General features: G+C 45.7%; 1 protein-coding gene across 1 annotated transcript in view; it reads left to right on the plus strand.

The window, feature by feature from the left end:
* Plbd1 (phospholipase B domain containing 1) overlaps positions 1 to 14,977 on the plus strand; it is a 46,766-nt gene that overhangs the window by 24,908 nt on the left and 6,881 nt on the right. The gene's annotated exons all lie outside the window — the stretch shown is intronic.

Consider the following 14,977-nt stretch of genomic DNA (forward strand, 5'->3'; position numbering starts at 1 on the left):
TTAAGCCTTGAATATATACAGGTTTTATTTGTCAACTATGCCATAGTAAAACTAGAAGGCGGAAATTAATTAGGACATAAGCAAATGACCTAAGATAATAGTTCTGGTATTTATATTAAAGTTAAACAAAAGCAATATAAAATTTTAAAACTTCCTGAGTCAGACACACATATCAAGTCATGAAGCAAATACTTCAATATGTATGGAAATGACAATGACTGGAATGATCTAGGCCCCTCCTTCTGCATATTCAGCCATATTGGACATTTTATAGGTTAATTTCAAGGATGCTCTACGCTCCTGACCTGGGGTTGAAGGGACTGTTGCGATGATTGTCATGGAGCTAGATATGGTAACTTGTATATAATCTCAGCACTGGAAAAGCTGAGGCAGGAGGATTGCTGTGAGTTTAAGGCCAGCCTGGCTGTATAGTGAAACTCAAGATGGGGAGGAAGGTGGGAGAGGGAAAGGAAAGAAAGAGATGGAAAGAGGGGAAGAGAAGGGAAGGAGAAAAGATCACTATGAGAAACTGCAGGGTTGTAGTCTCTAGTGTGTAGTTCTCTCCTGTAATCCTGGTATGTGGGAAAATGAGGCAGAAGTGTGTGTGTGAGTGTGTGTGTGTATGTGTGTGTGTGTGTGTGTGTGTGTGTATGTGTGTGTGTGAGTGTGTGTGTGTGTGTGTGAGTGTGTGTGTGTATGTGTGTGTGTGAGTGTGTGTGTGTGTGTATGTGTGTGTGTGAGTGTGTGTGTGTATGTGTGTGTGTGAGTGTGTGTGTGTGTGTATGTGTGTGTGTGAGTGTGTGTGTGAGTGTGTGAGTGTGTGTGTGTGTGAGTGTGAGTGTGTGTGTGTGTGTGTGTGTGTGTGTGTGTGTGTGTGTGTATGTATGTGTGTGTGTGTGTGTGTGGTGTGTGTGTGTGTGTGTGTGTGTGTGTGTGTGTGTGTGTGTGTGTATGTGTGTGTGTGTGTGTGTGGTGTGTGTGAGTGTGTGTGTGTGTGTGTGTGTGTGTGTGTGTGTGTGTGTGTGGTGACAGAAGACAGTTGGAGGACACCTCTGTTCACAGTGAAACCCAGCCTCAAACAACTCTTAGTAATCATTTTCCTTTAAGTTTCTAGGCTTGAATGCCTCTTAAACTGTGCTCAGCGCTCCCACCCTACTGCTGTAATGCTATGAGCTTCAGTTTTTCTCGACAACAACAACAAAGCGGGCCTAACATAATGCCACTTTGCAAAAGGTGGACACATGAGAGTGTATTTAGTTATCATTGGTTTTCTTTTAAATTGTTTGTATTTTATTTAATGGTTATTATTACATTTTTGGCAAAATATTTATGATAACAAGCTGGAGAGATGGCTCAGTGGTTAGCACTTGCTGTTCTTGCAAAGGACCTGAGTTTGATCGCCAGCACTCACATGGTGGCTCACAACGTCTGTAATGCCCATCCCAGGGAATCCAATGTCCTCTTCTGCCCTTGTGGGCATATACGCATAGAACAATAAAATAAATCTAAAGAAGTATTTATGATGGAGAGCAAGAAAGGCACAATGTTTAATACCACAAAATGTGCATTCAGGTGACACAAAGATGAAATTAAAATTAAAAAGCAATGAGAGGGACAAGCAGTTGGTTCGGCAGAGGTACTCGCTACCAAACCTCATGACCTGAGCTCCAACCCCAGGACCCACAAGGTGGAAAATAAAGTAAATCTTTTTTTTCAATTTTAATTTTATGTAGGTGTTTTATGTAGGTGTTTCCCTGCATATCTACATACCACCTATGTGTCTGGTGCCCTCGGGAGCCAGAAGAGGGTGTCAGATACCCTGGAACTGGACTTACAGATGGTTGTGAGCCATCATATGGGTGACAGGAATTGAAATGTGGGTCTTCTACAAAAGCAACAATTGGTCTGAACCACTGGGACATCTCTCCAGCCCCTTAAATATTTTTTTAATAAAATGAAATTGAAATTGAGACACAAAAGACAAGCTAAGTTAGCCATGCACTGGGGAGAAGTCAGCACGACAATGCTGCAAATAACACACGTTACACAGGCAAGAGGACGTGTTCATGAGGCCAGGAAGAAGAGAGGTCAGCGCAGCACCCTTAAGATGACAGGTGGGAGTGACATTCACAGAGCTTCACTTCAAAACATCTAGTCCACCATCTCAAGGAAAGCTAGAGAGCTAACGTGAAACACGGAAAGCCAGTGCAGCCCTCCAGGTAGCCGGAACCGAACTAATGCTTTACAATGGTCGTGATGTATGTGTGTGTGGTGTGGGATGTGTGTGTGTAGTGTGTGTGTGGTATGTGGGGTGGTGGTCTGTGTGTGCAGTATATGTGTAGTGTGGTGTGTATGTGTTATATATGAGATATATGTATGTAGGGGGATGTGGGGAGTGTGTGTGTGTGTGTGAGTGTGTGTGTGTGTGTGTGTGTGTGTGCGTGTGTGTGTGTGTGTGTGTGTGTGTGTGTGTGTGTGTTGACAAAAGACAGCTTGTCAGACTCAATTTTCTTTTTACCATGTGTGTTCTGGGGATTGAACTCGTGTTGTTTGGCTTGACTGCAGGCACCCTTACCCACTGAGCCATCTCTCCAGTCCTCTGGCAGGAATCCTTAAAGGTTAACTACTTACAACAGGTGTAGTTCCATCACAGGGGAGTAGAAGCAGCAACATATTCCTTCACACTGTGTCCGTCCATATAACAGCCAGTCTCATGTCTGTGTTCAGAGAGCCTCCATTAGCTCCCTGAGTCAGGGTGGTTGTGCGCCTTTGGCTGGGAGGCCTTGTGGAAAGCTCTATTTCCATACCCCTGTCACCTGTTAGGCAGAATAGACCAGGTCTCTCAAAGTATTTCTAGTGAGGGACAGGAAGCTGCTAGGTCAGTGGCTCTCAACCTTCCTAACTCTGAGATCCGTGGCACAGTTCCTCACCTGTGGTGACCCCAACCATAAAATTATTTCGTGGCTACTTCTTAACTGTAACTTTGCTACTTCTATGAATCATAATGGAAATATCAGATAGGCAGGATGGTCTTAGGCGACCCCTGTGAAAGGGTCCTTCAGCCTCCCCAAAGGGGTCATGACCCACAGATTGAGAACCACTGTTCTAGAATAAAGTTGTCCAAGGGCTGCCTCTTCTAGAGGTTTCAAAACTGTGAACAAGTATTTTCTTGCAGTATCACCACCTATAGAGACAACTTTATGGTATTCAGCGGGAGACAGTTACTCAGTATGAAGCAGCCTCAGAGGGGGTAAGAGCAGCTGCTCTGAGTGACTGCCTGTCTCACGAAACAGAGCCTGTGGGTGAGCTGCGCCAGGGGGCTAGAGGTGGAGCTGCGAGTACTTTTCCTGTCACATGGCCCACGCCCCACCCCAGAGCTGATGAAGGGAGATGGTACAGCCCTGAGAACAAGGCCAACAGGTGGCCTTGGCAAGTCTGAGGCTTTGGGCTCATCCTCTGTGATAAAAGTTGCTCCAAGTCATGTTACACTGATGTGACAGCTTGGACTTGAGTATGCTGCAAAGAGTAGACCCACGGCTATCTGAGGGGGTTTGCTCTCCATGACCATGCAATGGCACACATTCTAGAGCTCCTCACACTGAGCATGTGTGTGTGTGTGTGTGTGTGTGTGTGGGTGTGGGTGGGTGGGTGGGTGGGGGGTGTGTGTAAGCTAGAGAAAAGGTCCCTGGCAAAGAGATAGGGAGTAAGGGCCCATATGAGTCCCTCTCTGACCACACAGCCAGTCATGGTCAACTGAAGGAGACCTGGCATTTTCTAGAAAGGTTGTTTGTACACTAGACACCAATCAGGTATATGATATGATGTCTGTCATGATCTACCTGGTCAGTCACAGGGTGACGAAGGCTTAGATGATTTTAAGGGAGGCATTTCAAAGCCGAGTAGGTATATGTATGGGTGGGGTGGGTCTTCAGCCCAGAGCAAAGGTTAGTGTTTAGGCCAGCAGTACCTGACTGGCCCATCTTGCTGTACCTTCAACTCTCTCAGGACATTGAATGGTAACCACTACAGGCCATCAGAGCAAATAAATAAAACGACTAGTAATTACTGGAATTAATTCTTCAAGGGTTAGTACTTTAAAAGATTCCATCTGAAGGTGGGTGTGATGGTGTTTACCTAGTCTTAGCACTCAGGATTTGGAAGCAACAGGCTTAGGCGTTCAAGGCAGCCTGGGCTACAGGGGACCCAGTCACAAAACAAAACAAAACGAGATCAACCAGGTGGATGTAAATACTGGATTCATAGCAACCGACCTTCTCCTTGACTTGAGCATGTGTATTCATTGAAATATATGGGTGATGGTTTGTAGTTTTACACACAGCATTAGTCAGTTTTCCATCACTATAATGAAATAGCTGGCAAGGCACAGTGACACACACTTTCAACTCCAACACTCAAGAGGCCGGGTTACACAGGTCTCTGTGGAGCCCAGGCCAGCTGGGAGTACATAGAGAGATTTTCTCCCTCTGTCTCTCTTAAAAATAAATTAACAGAAAAAAATACATATAAATGCTGGGCAGTGGTGGCACACGCCTTTTTAATCCCAGTACTTGGGAGGCAGAGGCAGGTGGATCTCTCTGAGTTCAAGGCCAGCCTAGTCTACAGAGTGAGTTCCAGGAGAGCCAGGGCTACGTAGAGAAACCCTGTTTCAGAAAACAGACAGACAGATAGACAGGTAGGTGGGAAAAATGAAATGCCTGATAGTTTGCTTATGAAGAGTGTGGTTTACTTAACATGCAGCTTTGGGAGTTAAACAACACAGTGTCGGCAAGGCCTTGGTTCTGAGTTAATTACAAAGCCAGAGCTTTGTCAAAGCCATTGCATCTCAGGCCAGGAGCAGGGAGGAGGAGGGAGTGTAGAACAGCCCTCAGTCCTTCCCAAGGAAAGTGCTACTGTCCCCCAAACACAACAGTAAGACCCCAGTCTTACTAGACCCTCAAGGGACTCTAAACCATATAGAAACTTGGCATATATCTTAATTAAATTTATTCTCCAATAAGTTTTGGTGCTACTGTAATCAAAATGATTTTTTTTATTCCTTTTTCCAGTTGTTCATCACATGTTTGTGTGTGTGTATTAGTAAGTCACTGCTACATAACAAAGAGTCCTAACCCAGTACTAGCACTAACACAGCTTAAGGCAGTACTAGTCACTCAGCATCTCAGGGCTTCTCTGGACCGGCAGCTCAGATAGGTACAGTGAGGAACCTGTGTCTGGGCTTCGACTAGAAGGCAAAAGACAGAGGGGCTGGGGGGCTGGGAGTGCTGGTGGCTTAACCAAAGCTTGGGGGTTCCCAAGGGTACTCACGGGGCTGGTGGGGTGGCTGGCACTCCTTCCTCTCCACTCCAGGCTCTCCTCAGGAGTGACTAAGTGCCTCCATGACAGGGTGCTTGGTTTCCACTAAATCAAGAGACACAGGAGAACGAGTTAGTCTGCCTATTGTGACCTAGCTCAGAAGTCACACACCACCACTTCTGCTGCATTCTATTTATTAGAACTGAGGGACTGCAGCCAACTTCTACTAAAAGGCAGAAAATTAAGACCAAACTTTCGAAGCAAAAGAGTGTGAAAGTATTTGTGGACAGTTCAGGGCCACCGCTGTACCCTGCATTCAGGTGGCTGCAGAGAGGATTGAGTTTGAGACCAGCCTGGGGTACATAGTGAGACTATCTCACAAAACCAAAAGCAAACAAAACACTGTAGACTGTGATTTTTTTTAAATTTTGTCTTTGAGGCAGGGTTTCATTACGTAGCCCTGGCTGGCCTGACACTTGCTATGTAGACCAGGCTGGCCTCACTCTAGAGTGCTGGGGTTAAAGCACTTGCCTCAGATGGTATGTCTCGCTGTTACTTCCCAGAGACTGGGGAAGGAGGCTTCATTCTTACCCCGTGCTGGGAAAGAATTCATTTCTGCCCACATTTGGCCATTTTCCAGAAGCTTCATAGTGATTCTGATGCCAAATAGCATAGAGGCACACGCCTCTAATTCCAGCACCCAGGAGGCCAAAGCAGGCCAGTCTCTGTGATTTGAGGCCTGCCTGATCTACAAAGTAAGTTCCAGTACAGCCAGAGCTACATAGTAAGACTTCATCTGGGGGGCAGGGGAGGGAGGGAGAGAAAGGAAACAGGAAATAAGAAAGGAAACAGTGGCATGGATGGGAACCATCACGCACTGTGAGAATTAGACCACGCTCAAAGTTTGAATTAATTGCTTTACAGCTTGTTCATCCTGAGTAAAAAGGAAAACAAACACAAAAAAATTTCTTTTTCAAATTCCCTACTGTGTGCCTGTGTCTGGCAGATTGATAAACATTTGTCTCATACAGATTATCTTTTCGTTTCTACCAAAACCCAAAACACTGACCAAGGGTATTTTATTCAATTCATCAAAGACAGAAACAGGTTGAGAGAAGTTAAATGGGTCACATGGAGAGATCAAAGTCACACATCGACACAGTTGAGTCCTGGGTTAAAACACAGTAAAACACCCATGCCTCTCTCCTGAAATCGATGATTCATATTAAAGGAGAATGGCTACCAGGAAGGGAACCAGGAACTAAGCCTGCAGGTTTGAGGAGCACTTGCTTGAGGACAAAAGCTGGAACCTATTCAAAGTGTCTCTAATTGAATCCAGTAATGATGATCCTCATGAAACCTAGGCTTCAAGCTTAATTACCTATAATGGAGGCTTTCTGGAACATTCTGAGTCACAAATTGTGCATGTGCTCTTACAGGGCATTGTGTCTGGGGAATCCTGTCTCCACCCAGAAACACATGTCTACAAACCCCTTAAATGTAATTGCCCCTAAAAATTTGGGGGGGTGTGCTGAAAGTCCACACGCAGTGTCACCCAAGGGAATACCTTTTCGCCAAGTGCCACAGTGACTGTGTGAGGTCAGAGGACAACATGGTGGGAGCGATCAGTTCTCTCTGTCCACCTTCACATGGATCCAGGGATCAAACCTGGGTCACTAGGCTTGTGTAGCTCTTTTACCCACTGAGCCTTCCGGCTGGCCCAAAAAGGTTTCTTTCTTATTCCAAGGCAAGGGTGTTTAGAATAGCTCCTGGGTGATGCTAACATGCCAGGACCAAAGCCCATCCTTTGACACCAGCTGCCTGTGTGGTCCCAAAGCACAAACTTTGCAATGGATACACATAAAAATGAAAGCCGAGGCTCCAAGCCCCGGGAGATTTTAGTCAGTCTTCAAGGTCCATAATGTGGTTTCTTTCCTAGGTTATAAAGTTGTCTGTTTAATAAATGCATGCTGTGAACATCTTAAGACACCATAATTACTTTCACTAATTTAGTGTTACCTCTTTGATCTCGGAGACTCTGTTGTAAAAGTAAAATCTATACAAACGGCTCACAAGCTCACACAGGCCGAAGTCCCTGCCCTCTGCTCTGAAAGGTTTGAAGTAGAGACAGGAAGAAGGAAGGGTCAAAGCACGACACTCACTGGTTGCAAAGGGTTACAAGCAGATTTTGTAGCACTTAATGCCAGTTTTCTTAGAGTCCCTTTCGTGTGTGGTTTACCCTCTTTGGCACCCTCCCAGGACAGGATGTCTTCTGTGGTCACACCTGTCTTCGTCAACCTCCCTGCCTGCTCAGAGAGCACCCTCCCTCCAGGCCTCCCAGAATCCCCCTGTATTTTCCGTCCTCTTCCTGATGATCTCAATGGCTCCCCCAGCTCCACCCTGTCTAAACAGCTCCCCGTGAGTCACTCTTCTTGTTTCTAATGTTGTCGTGTTGTTGTGTGTGTACATAATCATTGTTTTCTTTCCCATGACTACATATCTGTGCCCATCAGGTGCGTGTGGCTACGAAAGAACTGTGTTCAAGTCTGTCTGCGATGATTCCTGACTTGCTGTTTACTAGACTCAAGAAGTTTATCTCCTGTGCGTGTGAGAGAGATGATGTGTGTTGTGTGTGTGATTATGTGGTGTGTGTGTATGTGTGGTTCTGTGTGTTGTGTGTGTGTGTGTGTGTGTGTGTTGTGTGTGTGATTATGTGGTGTGGTGTGTGTGTGGTTCTGTGGTTCTGTGTGTTGTGTGTCTGTGATTGTATGTGTGTTGCATGTGTGCTGTGTGTGTGTGATTGTGTGTGTTGCATGTGTGCTGTGTGTGTGATTGTGTGTGTTGCATGTGTGTTGTGTGTGTGTGTTGCATGTGTGCTGTGTGTGAGATTGTGTGTGTTGCATGTGTGCTGTGTGTGTGTGTATCAAAGGGTGGCTTCTGCCCTTCCACAGTGAGGAGCCCCCTGTGCCCTGGATGCATAAACATTATTCACTATCAATTTCTTTTTCAGTTAACTTTACAATTAATCATCGAGCACTTTCTGTATGTTTCTGAGATGCCAAATTGAAGAGGTGGGAGTCAATAAGACCAAATTCCCTCTCTTGTTGAGTTTGTATGCTGTGGGACAGAAAGAAAAGACAAAAGTAAATAAATAATGGGTCTGCCGAGATGGCACAGTGGGTAGAATGCTTGCCACACAAGCATGAAGACGTTAGTTCGATTCCCAGGACTCATGTCAAAAATGTTGGGCTTAGTGGTGAGCTCGTGAAATCCCAGAGCTGGGGAGCCAGGGACTGGTGAATGACTGGGGTTCACTGGCCCACCCAGCTTACTTGGCAAGCTCCAGGTCATAGAGGAGCACTTTACTCAAAAGCACAAAGTGGGGCCTGCAAGAGAGCTTAGCGGGTATGGGTGCTAGCTGCCAGGGTGGCTGACCCAAATTCAATCCCTGGGAACCACGTGGTAGAAGGAGAGAAACCACCTCCACACGCATGCCGCGGTGTGCACATGTGCGTGCACACACACTATTAAACAAACGAATGTAACTTAAAACCTTTTAAGAAGCTGGGTGTGGTGGTGTACACCCTTAGTCCTACTGTGGGGAAGCAGAAGCAGGTGGATCTCTGAGTTTGGGGCCAGCCTGGTCTACATAGCAAGCTCCAGGCTAGCTAGGGCTACACAGTAAGACCCATCTCAAAAAAAAAAAAAAAAATCGAGATGGAGGGAATACGGTATCTGAGAAATGACACTCTGAAGTTGACCTCTGACCCACATCATAGCAACGTGTGCATGTGAACAAACTCAGGCTCTTTTTCCAGGCATCTCCAGGCCACGGGACTAAGCAGAACTGAATGGGAGTCTCCCGAGTTCTCTGCTTAGAACTAATTGTAAATTCAGCCCAGTTTTAAGAGAGAAATCACTAATACCACCTGATGGGGACAGTGTAAAGTCACAATGCCAAATACAGAGAGGGGAGCATGAAACACAGCATACCTGGTTAGCCACAGCGGAGTGTGTACGGGGTCTGAACTGCACAGCGGTCAGTCTGCTAGGGTTCATTCCCAAATCCTTGGTGGCTGCCAGGAAGCTGCACTACTCTGTCTTTTCCTATCAAACGCCTCAAATATAACTACGATATATTCTTGTTGTGCATTATCAATGTAAGAGATTAGCATTTACCAAAATAGAAAATGACTGTAGAAAAGCTGTGAAATACTTATTTCTTTTTTTTCTTTTTTGAGACAGGGTCTCACCCTGTAGCCTAGAAACTCTCTTTAACCTTTCTGGCCTCAAACTTGTGCTGTCCCTGCCTCAGCCTCCAAGGGTTACAGGAATCTCCACGTTAAGCTCAAATTTTCCAGTTAGTAATTTTAGACCACAGTACTACAGACACCCCAGAAAGTGAGATCCAGAGGAAGTGGGGGCATGTCTGTTCTTTACGCCCTTGGGTAGCTGTGGGCTGGTACGACACCTCTGGGCTCTGGAACACTTGATCATGCAGGATGTTTAGTGAGATAATTAGGGAAATCTCTTGGGGTTGTTCTGGGTAATAGGTTTTTAATGACATCTAGGGGTAATGGTTACTATTTTTAAATTCTAGTTTCATCTTTAATTATGTATCCATGTGCATGTCTGTGTGTGGGTGTGTGAACCTGTGAGGGCAGATGCTCCAGCAGTCTGCAAGACAGGATCTGGCCCTCCAGGAGCTGGAGTCACAGGTAGTTATGAGCCATTCAGTTTGGGTGTTAGGAACCAAACTCTGATGCTTGTGAAGAGCAGCCAGTGAGCCAACTCTCCAGCCTTGGGAGACTCTCTGGGACTCTCTGAGTCTTGTCCTCTCAGTCCTCCTGCCTGGGGTTTCTGAGTTCTGGGATTGAAACGGGAATCACAACATCATCTTTATAAGTCTTGTGTTAACATTTTTACATTTATTTATTTATTGTATGTGCATGAGTGCCAAAGCATGCACTCGCCAGTGTGAGTGCGTGTGTGTGCGCACACACGCATGTGTGAGAGTGTGTGTGTGTGTCCTGTGTGAGTGTGTGTTGTGTGAATGTGTATGTGTGTGAGTGTGTGAGTGTGTGTGAGAGTGTGTGTGTGCCTGTGTCTGTGTAAGTGTGTGTGTGTGTCTGTGTGAGTGTGTGTTGTGTGAATGTGTATGTGTGTGAGTGTGTGTGTGTGTGAAAGTGTGTGTGTACCTGTGTCTGTGTGAATGTGTGTGTGTCTGTGTGAGTGTGTGTTGTGTGAATGTGTATGTGTGTGAGTGTGTGAGTGTGTGTGAGAGTGTGTGTGCCTGTGTCTGTGTGAGAGTGTGTGTGTGCCTGTGTTTGTGTGAGTGTGAGTGTGAGTGTGTGTTGTGAGAGTGTGTGTGTGTGTGAGCGTGTGAGTGTGTGTGAGAGTGTGTGTGTGTCTGTGTGTGAGTGTGTGTTGTGAGAATGTGAGTGTGTATGTGTGTGAGTGTGAGTGTGTGTGTGTCTGAGTGTGAGAGTGTTGTGTGTGTGTGTGCACGTGTGTCTATGTGAGTGTGTGTGAGTGTCTGTGTGAGTGTGAGTGTGTGTTGTGAGAGTGTGAGTGTGTATGTGTGTGAGTGTGTGTACATGCCATAACATGCATGTGGAAGCAGAAGACAACTTTCAGGAGTGGGCTCTCTTCTTCCACCATGTGGGCACCAGGAATGGACTTGGTGGCAAGTGCCTGTTCCTGCTGAATCTCTTAAAGTATGCTTTATTTATTGAGGAAACTCCCTTTTATTTCTTAATCTCAGCAAGAAAGTTACCATGAGATGTTATCTGAGAGTCGACATTTATAGACTACTTCCCTAACTGCTCCTAATTTGCCTTCCAGGGCTGCTAATGAGGGATGGCAGAACAGAGATGACAGACAATGCTTCCCTTTAGGGCCGTGTGTTGGGAATTGGGACCCTCTTTGAGTCTTACTTGATGTCTTTAAATGCCCCATCCTTTGGGGTATCATTGAGCTCACACCCCAGTGTGCTGCAGTCACCAAAGAACCTAGAACAGAAGGGTGGGGGGAACAAAGAACGACAGCAAGACAGGTTTCTTATCAAGCTGCTAATTTTTATTTCTCACAGGGACCTTATATAGGGGTGCCAAGAGGGGAGCTTGGCAGGCAGGGAGAGGTCGTTTGAGGCTACTTGCCTGATAACCAGGCTGAGGAATATTCCCAGTGCGTGAGTCCTTGAGGGTGCAGGAGGTTACCAAGGTTGCAGGGTGCAGGTGTTAGATAGTGGGTTAGAAAGGGGGGAAGGGTTGCTAGGTAACCTGACCATGAAATGTATCTTTCCTTCTATAAGCTACTTCATGAACCCAGATGTTATATATCCGGGAAGAAAGGATTGAAGGCAGCTATTCTTTTAATTATAATGTGTTATACTGGCAGCTTCTACCCAAGTCTCTTACAGGTCCAAGGTTACTCTTGCCATGGCCCCCGACATTTAAACTGTGCAATATAGAGTCACCTGCCCCACGTAGTTTTTGCAAACCAATTTGTTGTTTTGTATTTGCTGCTCCAGAACTCTGGGCAACCTGCATTTTTCTATCTTCTGGTACAGCCTTAACAGGACAGCCCCCAAGCAGTCAGTCACACAAGAATGCTGCCCTCTAGTGTCTAGAGAGGCAGCTACAACAAGGAAGAATTAGCAAGGCTACTGTGTCAGAGCACTACTTCAACCACAGGAGTCTTCCTCTCACAGGTTGCTCATGGAGGCCAGGCAGGGTTGTACAGTTTGAGCTCTGTAAAGGAAACCAATAAATGACCCGCCTTCTGTCCTACAGCTTGTGTCTTCCCAGGAATTGCATTGGAGGGTGCCATCAAGCCTGTATAGACTGGAGCACATAGCTCACTCTTGCTTCTGAGTCTTCTTGTGTAAGCTGATCCACCCTGTGGAAAAGCTCGTTAAGTCCGTTAGACACTCTCTTACCATTTAACACTCTTACTGCAAAACTCTGGAAATCAGACTTAGGTCGTGAGAGCCTGATGACATCACGCACTCGCAGGCTGTCAGAGGTGAAAGAGCCATTGCCAGGTTTGGTGGGAGCTCTGCACGCAACTGAAATGCAGTCTCTGCTCCGGAGGCAGTTTGTTCTGGGTTTTGAGGTAGACAAGAGTTTCATGTGGCTCAAGTTGGCCTTGAACTTGTTGTGTAGCTGAGGATGACCTTGAACACCTGACCCACTTTTCTCCACCTCTGAAGCCCTAGGCTGTAGACAAGACCACCACACCTGGCCATGCTTCCAAGACTGTGTCTTGATGTAGGCCCTGTTTTGTACCCCCACCTTACCTAGCCCATTCCAGGATCCTAGTGGTTGCACAATGACACACATCAGTCTGATGGCGTGGTTTTAGGTGTTCCATGTAAGTTCTTTTTGTACATAAGAAGGAAGACATTTATTTGAATGTTTTAGGAGAGAGAAAATGAAAATGGAAATTCCTGTTTCTTTAGATAGTAATGTATATGAAAAAGGCTATTATATTTTTGGTGTGAAAGGGAAGTTAGTATAAAGAAAAATATTAAGTAACATATACGTTAAGGGTTTGGGGTAGCCACTCACAATGTGTACATTTATTTATGTATCAGACGTACCCTGTAGATATATACACTTTTACCTTTTAGTTAACAAACCAAGACAAGGGTTCTCAACCAGAGAAGGTTGAGTGGTTAAGAGCACTTGCTGCTCTTGCAGAAGCCCTGGATTTGGTTACCAACACCCACATGGCAGCTCACAACTATCTGTAACTTCAGGTTCTGGGGCTCTGATACCCTTCTTCTGGCCTCCTCAGGCACTGCACATATGTGCTATAACATATACATTCATACATGCAGGCAGACTATTAATACACATTAAATATATGTACGTGTCTATATGCATGTATATGTATGTGTGTGTACATATTTGCTTTTCAAGACAGGGTTCTCTGTGTAGTCTTGGCTGTCCTGGAACTCTGTAGACCAGGCTGCCCTTGAACTCAGAGATCAGCCTGCCTATGCCTTCCAAGTGCTAGGCTTCCAAGTGCACCACCACTGACTGACTAAATTTAAAATATCCCAAAACTATAATACTAAGAGCCAGCAAGATGGTTCCATGAATAAAAGTACTTGCTTTGAAATCCTAACAGTCTAGACTCAATCCTTGGAACCCATATAAAGGTGGAAAGAGAACTGTTGACTAGGGTTTCTGCTGCTACAATAAACAACATGAGCAAAAGCATCTTGGGGAGGACAGCTCACAATCTACAGGACATCACTGAAGGGAGTCAAGGCAGGAACTCAAGGCAGGAACCTGGAGTCAGGAACTGGGGTGGAGGCCATTGAGGATGCTGCTTGCTGGATTGTTTAGTTTGCTTTCTTACACACACCAGAACCATGAGCCCAGATATGGAACACCCATGGTTACCTGGGCCCTCTCATTTCAATCATTAGTCAAGAATATGCCCTACAGACTTGCCTATAGGCCATCTGATGGAGGCATTTTCTCAGATAAGATTCCTTCCCAGATATGTCCAAGTTTGTGCCAAGTTGAGCAAACCAAACAAACAAAACCAGGACAAGAACCAACTGCACAAAGTTGTTCTTTGCTCCCCATTCGTGTGCCCCATCACACAAGTGTCCACACACATTACATATACACACAATAGTGGTAAACTGAATACAAGCAAATAATAAAAACAAAATATTAAGTGTGTAACAGTTTAGATAACAAAAAGTGTAGATAATACTCAGATATGCCAAAAAGAATGAGGATGTTGTACAACGGTAGACACCTGAGCCCGTGTCATCTGTTCTGTCGTCGCAGAAGAGTTTAGACGGGTGATTTCCTCAAGTTTGTTTCCTGTAGGTCTAGACACTGGGAAGTCAAGGTGAGGGCAGCAGCAGAGCTGCTGTCTGCTGAAATCCCTTTCCTATAGCTGGCCCCATTGCTGTGTTCTCACGTGGTGGAGGGCAAGAGCGCTCCCTCTGACATCTTCCCTAGGAGCCTTAACCTCACCTGGAGAAACGTTCCAAAGCCTAGCTTAACTCTGGAACACTTAACACTCCCAACTGCTGGCCTCTGCCAGTGCTGGCGGTGTTCTGTTCTACGGAACACGGAACACGGTGCTGACGGACACTGATGTGCTCTGCCCCTCCCAATGCTCCCTCTGTGTCTCAGCTGCCTGTCCACATTCACCCCAGCACAGACCTCAGCACAATCCCACATAGTCTCCAGCACTTAAAAACTCAGTGAACCAGGGTGTCAAAGCCCCCTTTCAAGGCCATGTTCATATTAATTCATGTAGATGCATCCATGTTTAAAAGTCTCAAGTAAAATTTGTAAAGCACAGATTAGAAAAAAAAAAAAAGGAAGATGTCTATATTCTTAACTGCCTAGCAATGTAGCCTACTGTTTCCTTCCCTAATTACAAATTCCTCAAAGTCCTGCCAAATAGAGATCTAGTCCTGTCTGCTGTTTACATACCTAACCTATTAAACACATACCACCTATTCCCTAGCATCCATATGTGCATGCGCGCGCACACACACACACACACACACCTGCTAAACTTTTCTGAAAGAGAATCTAAGAGGGTGTGTGATCTACAAACCCCTGTGTACACAGAAGCCCACTAGGCACACTTAGGTGTGTGCCTGAGCTGGGAGCAGCCGCTA

Source organism: Cricetulus griseus, chromosome 8, assembly GCF_003668045.3.
Source record: "Cricetulus griseus strain 17A/GY chromosome 8, alternate assembly CriGri-PICRH-1.0, whole genome shotgun sequence".
NCBI classification, from domain to species: domain Eukaryota; kingdom Metazoa; phylum Chordata; class Mammalia; order Rodentia; family Cricetidae; genus Cricetulus; species Cricetulus griseus.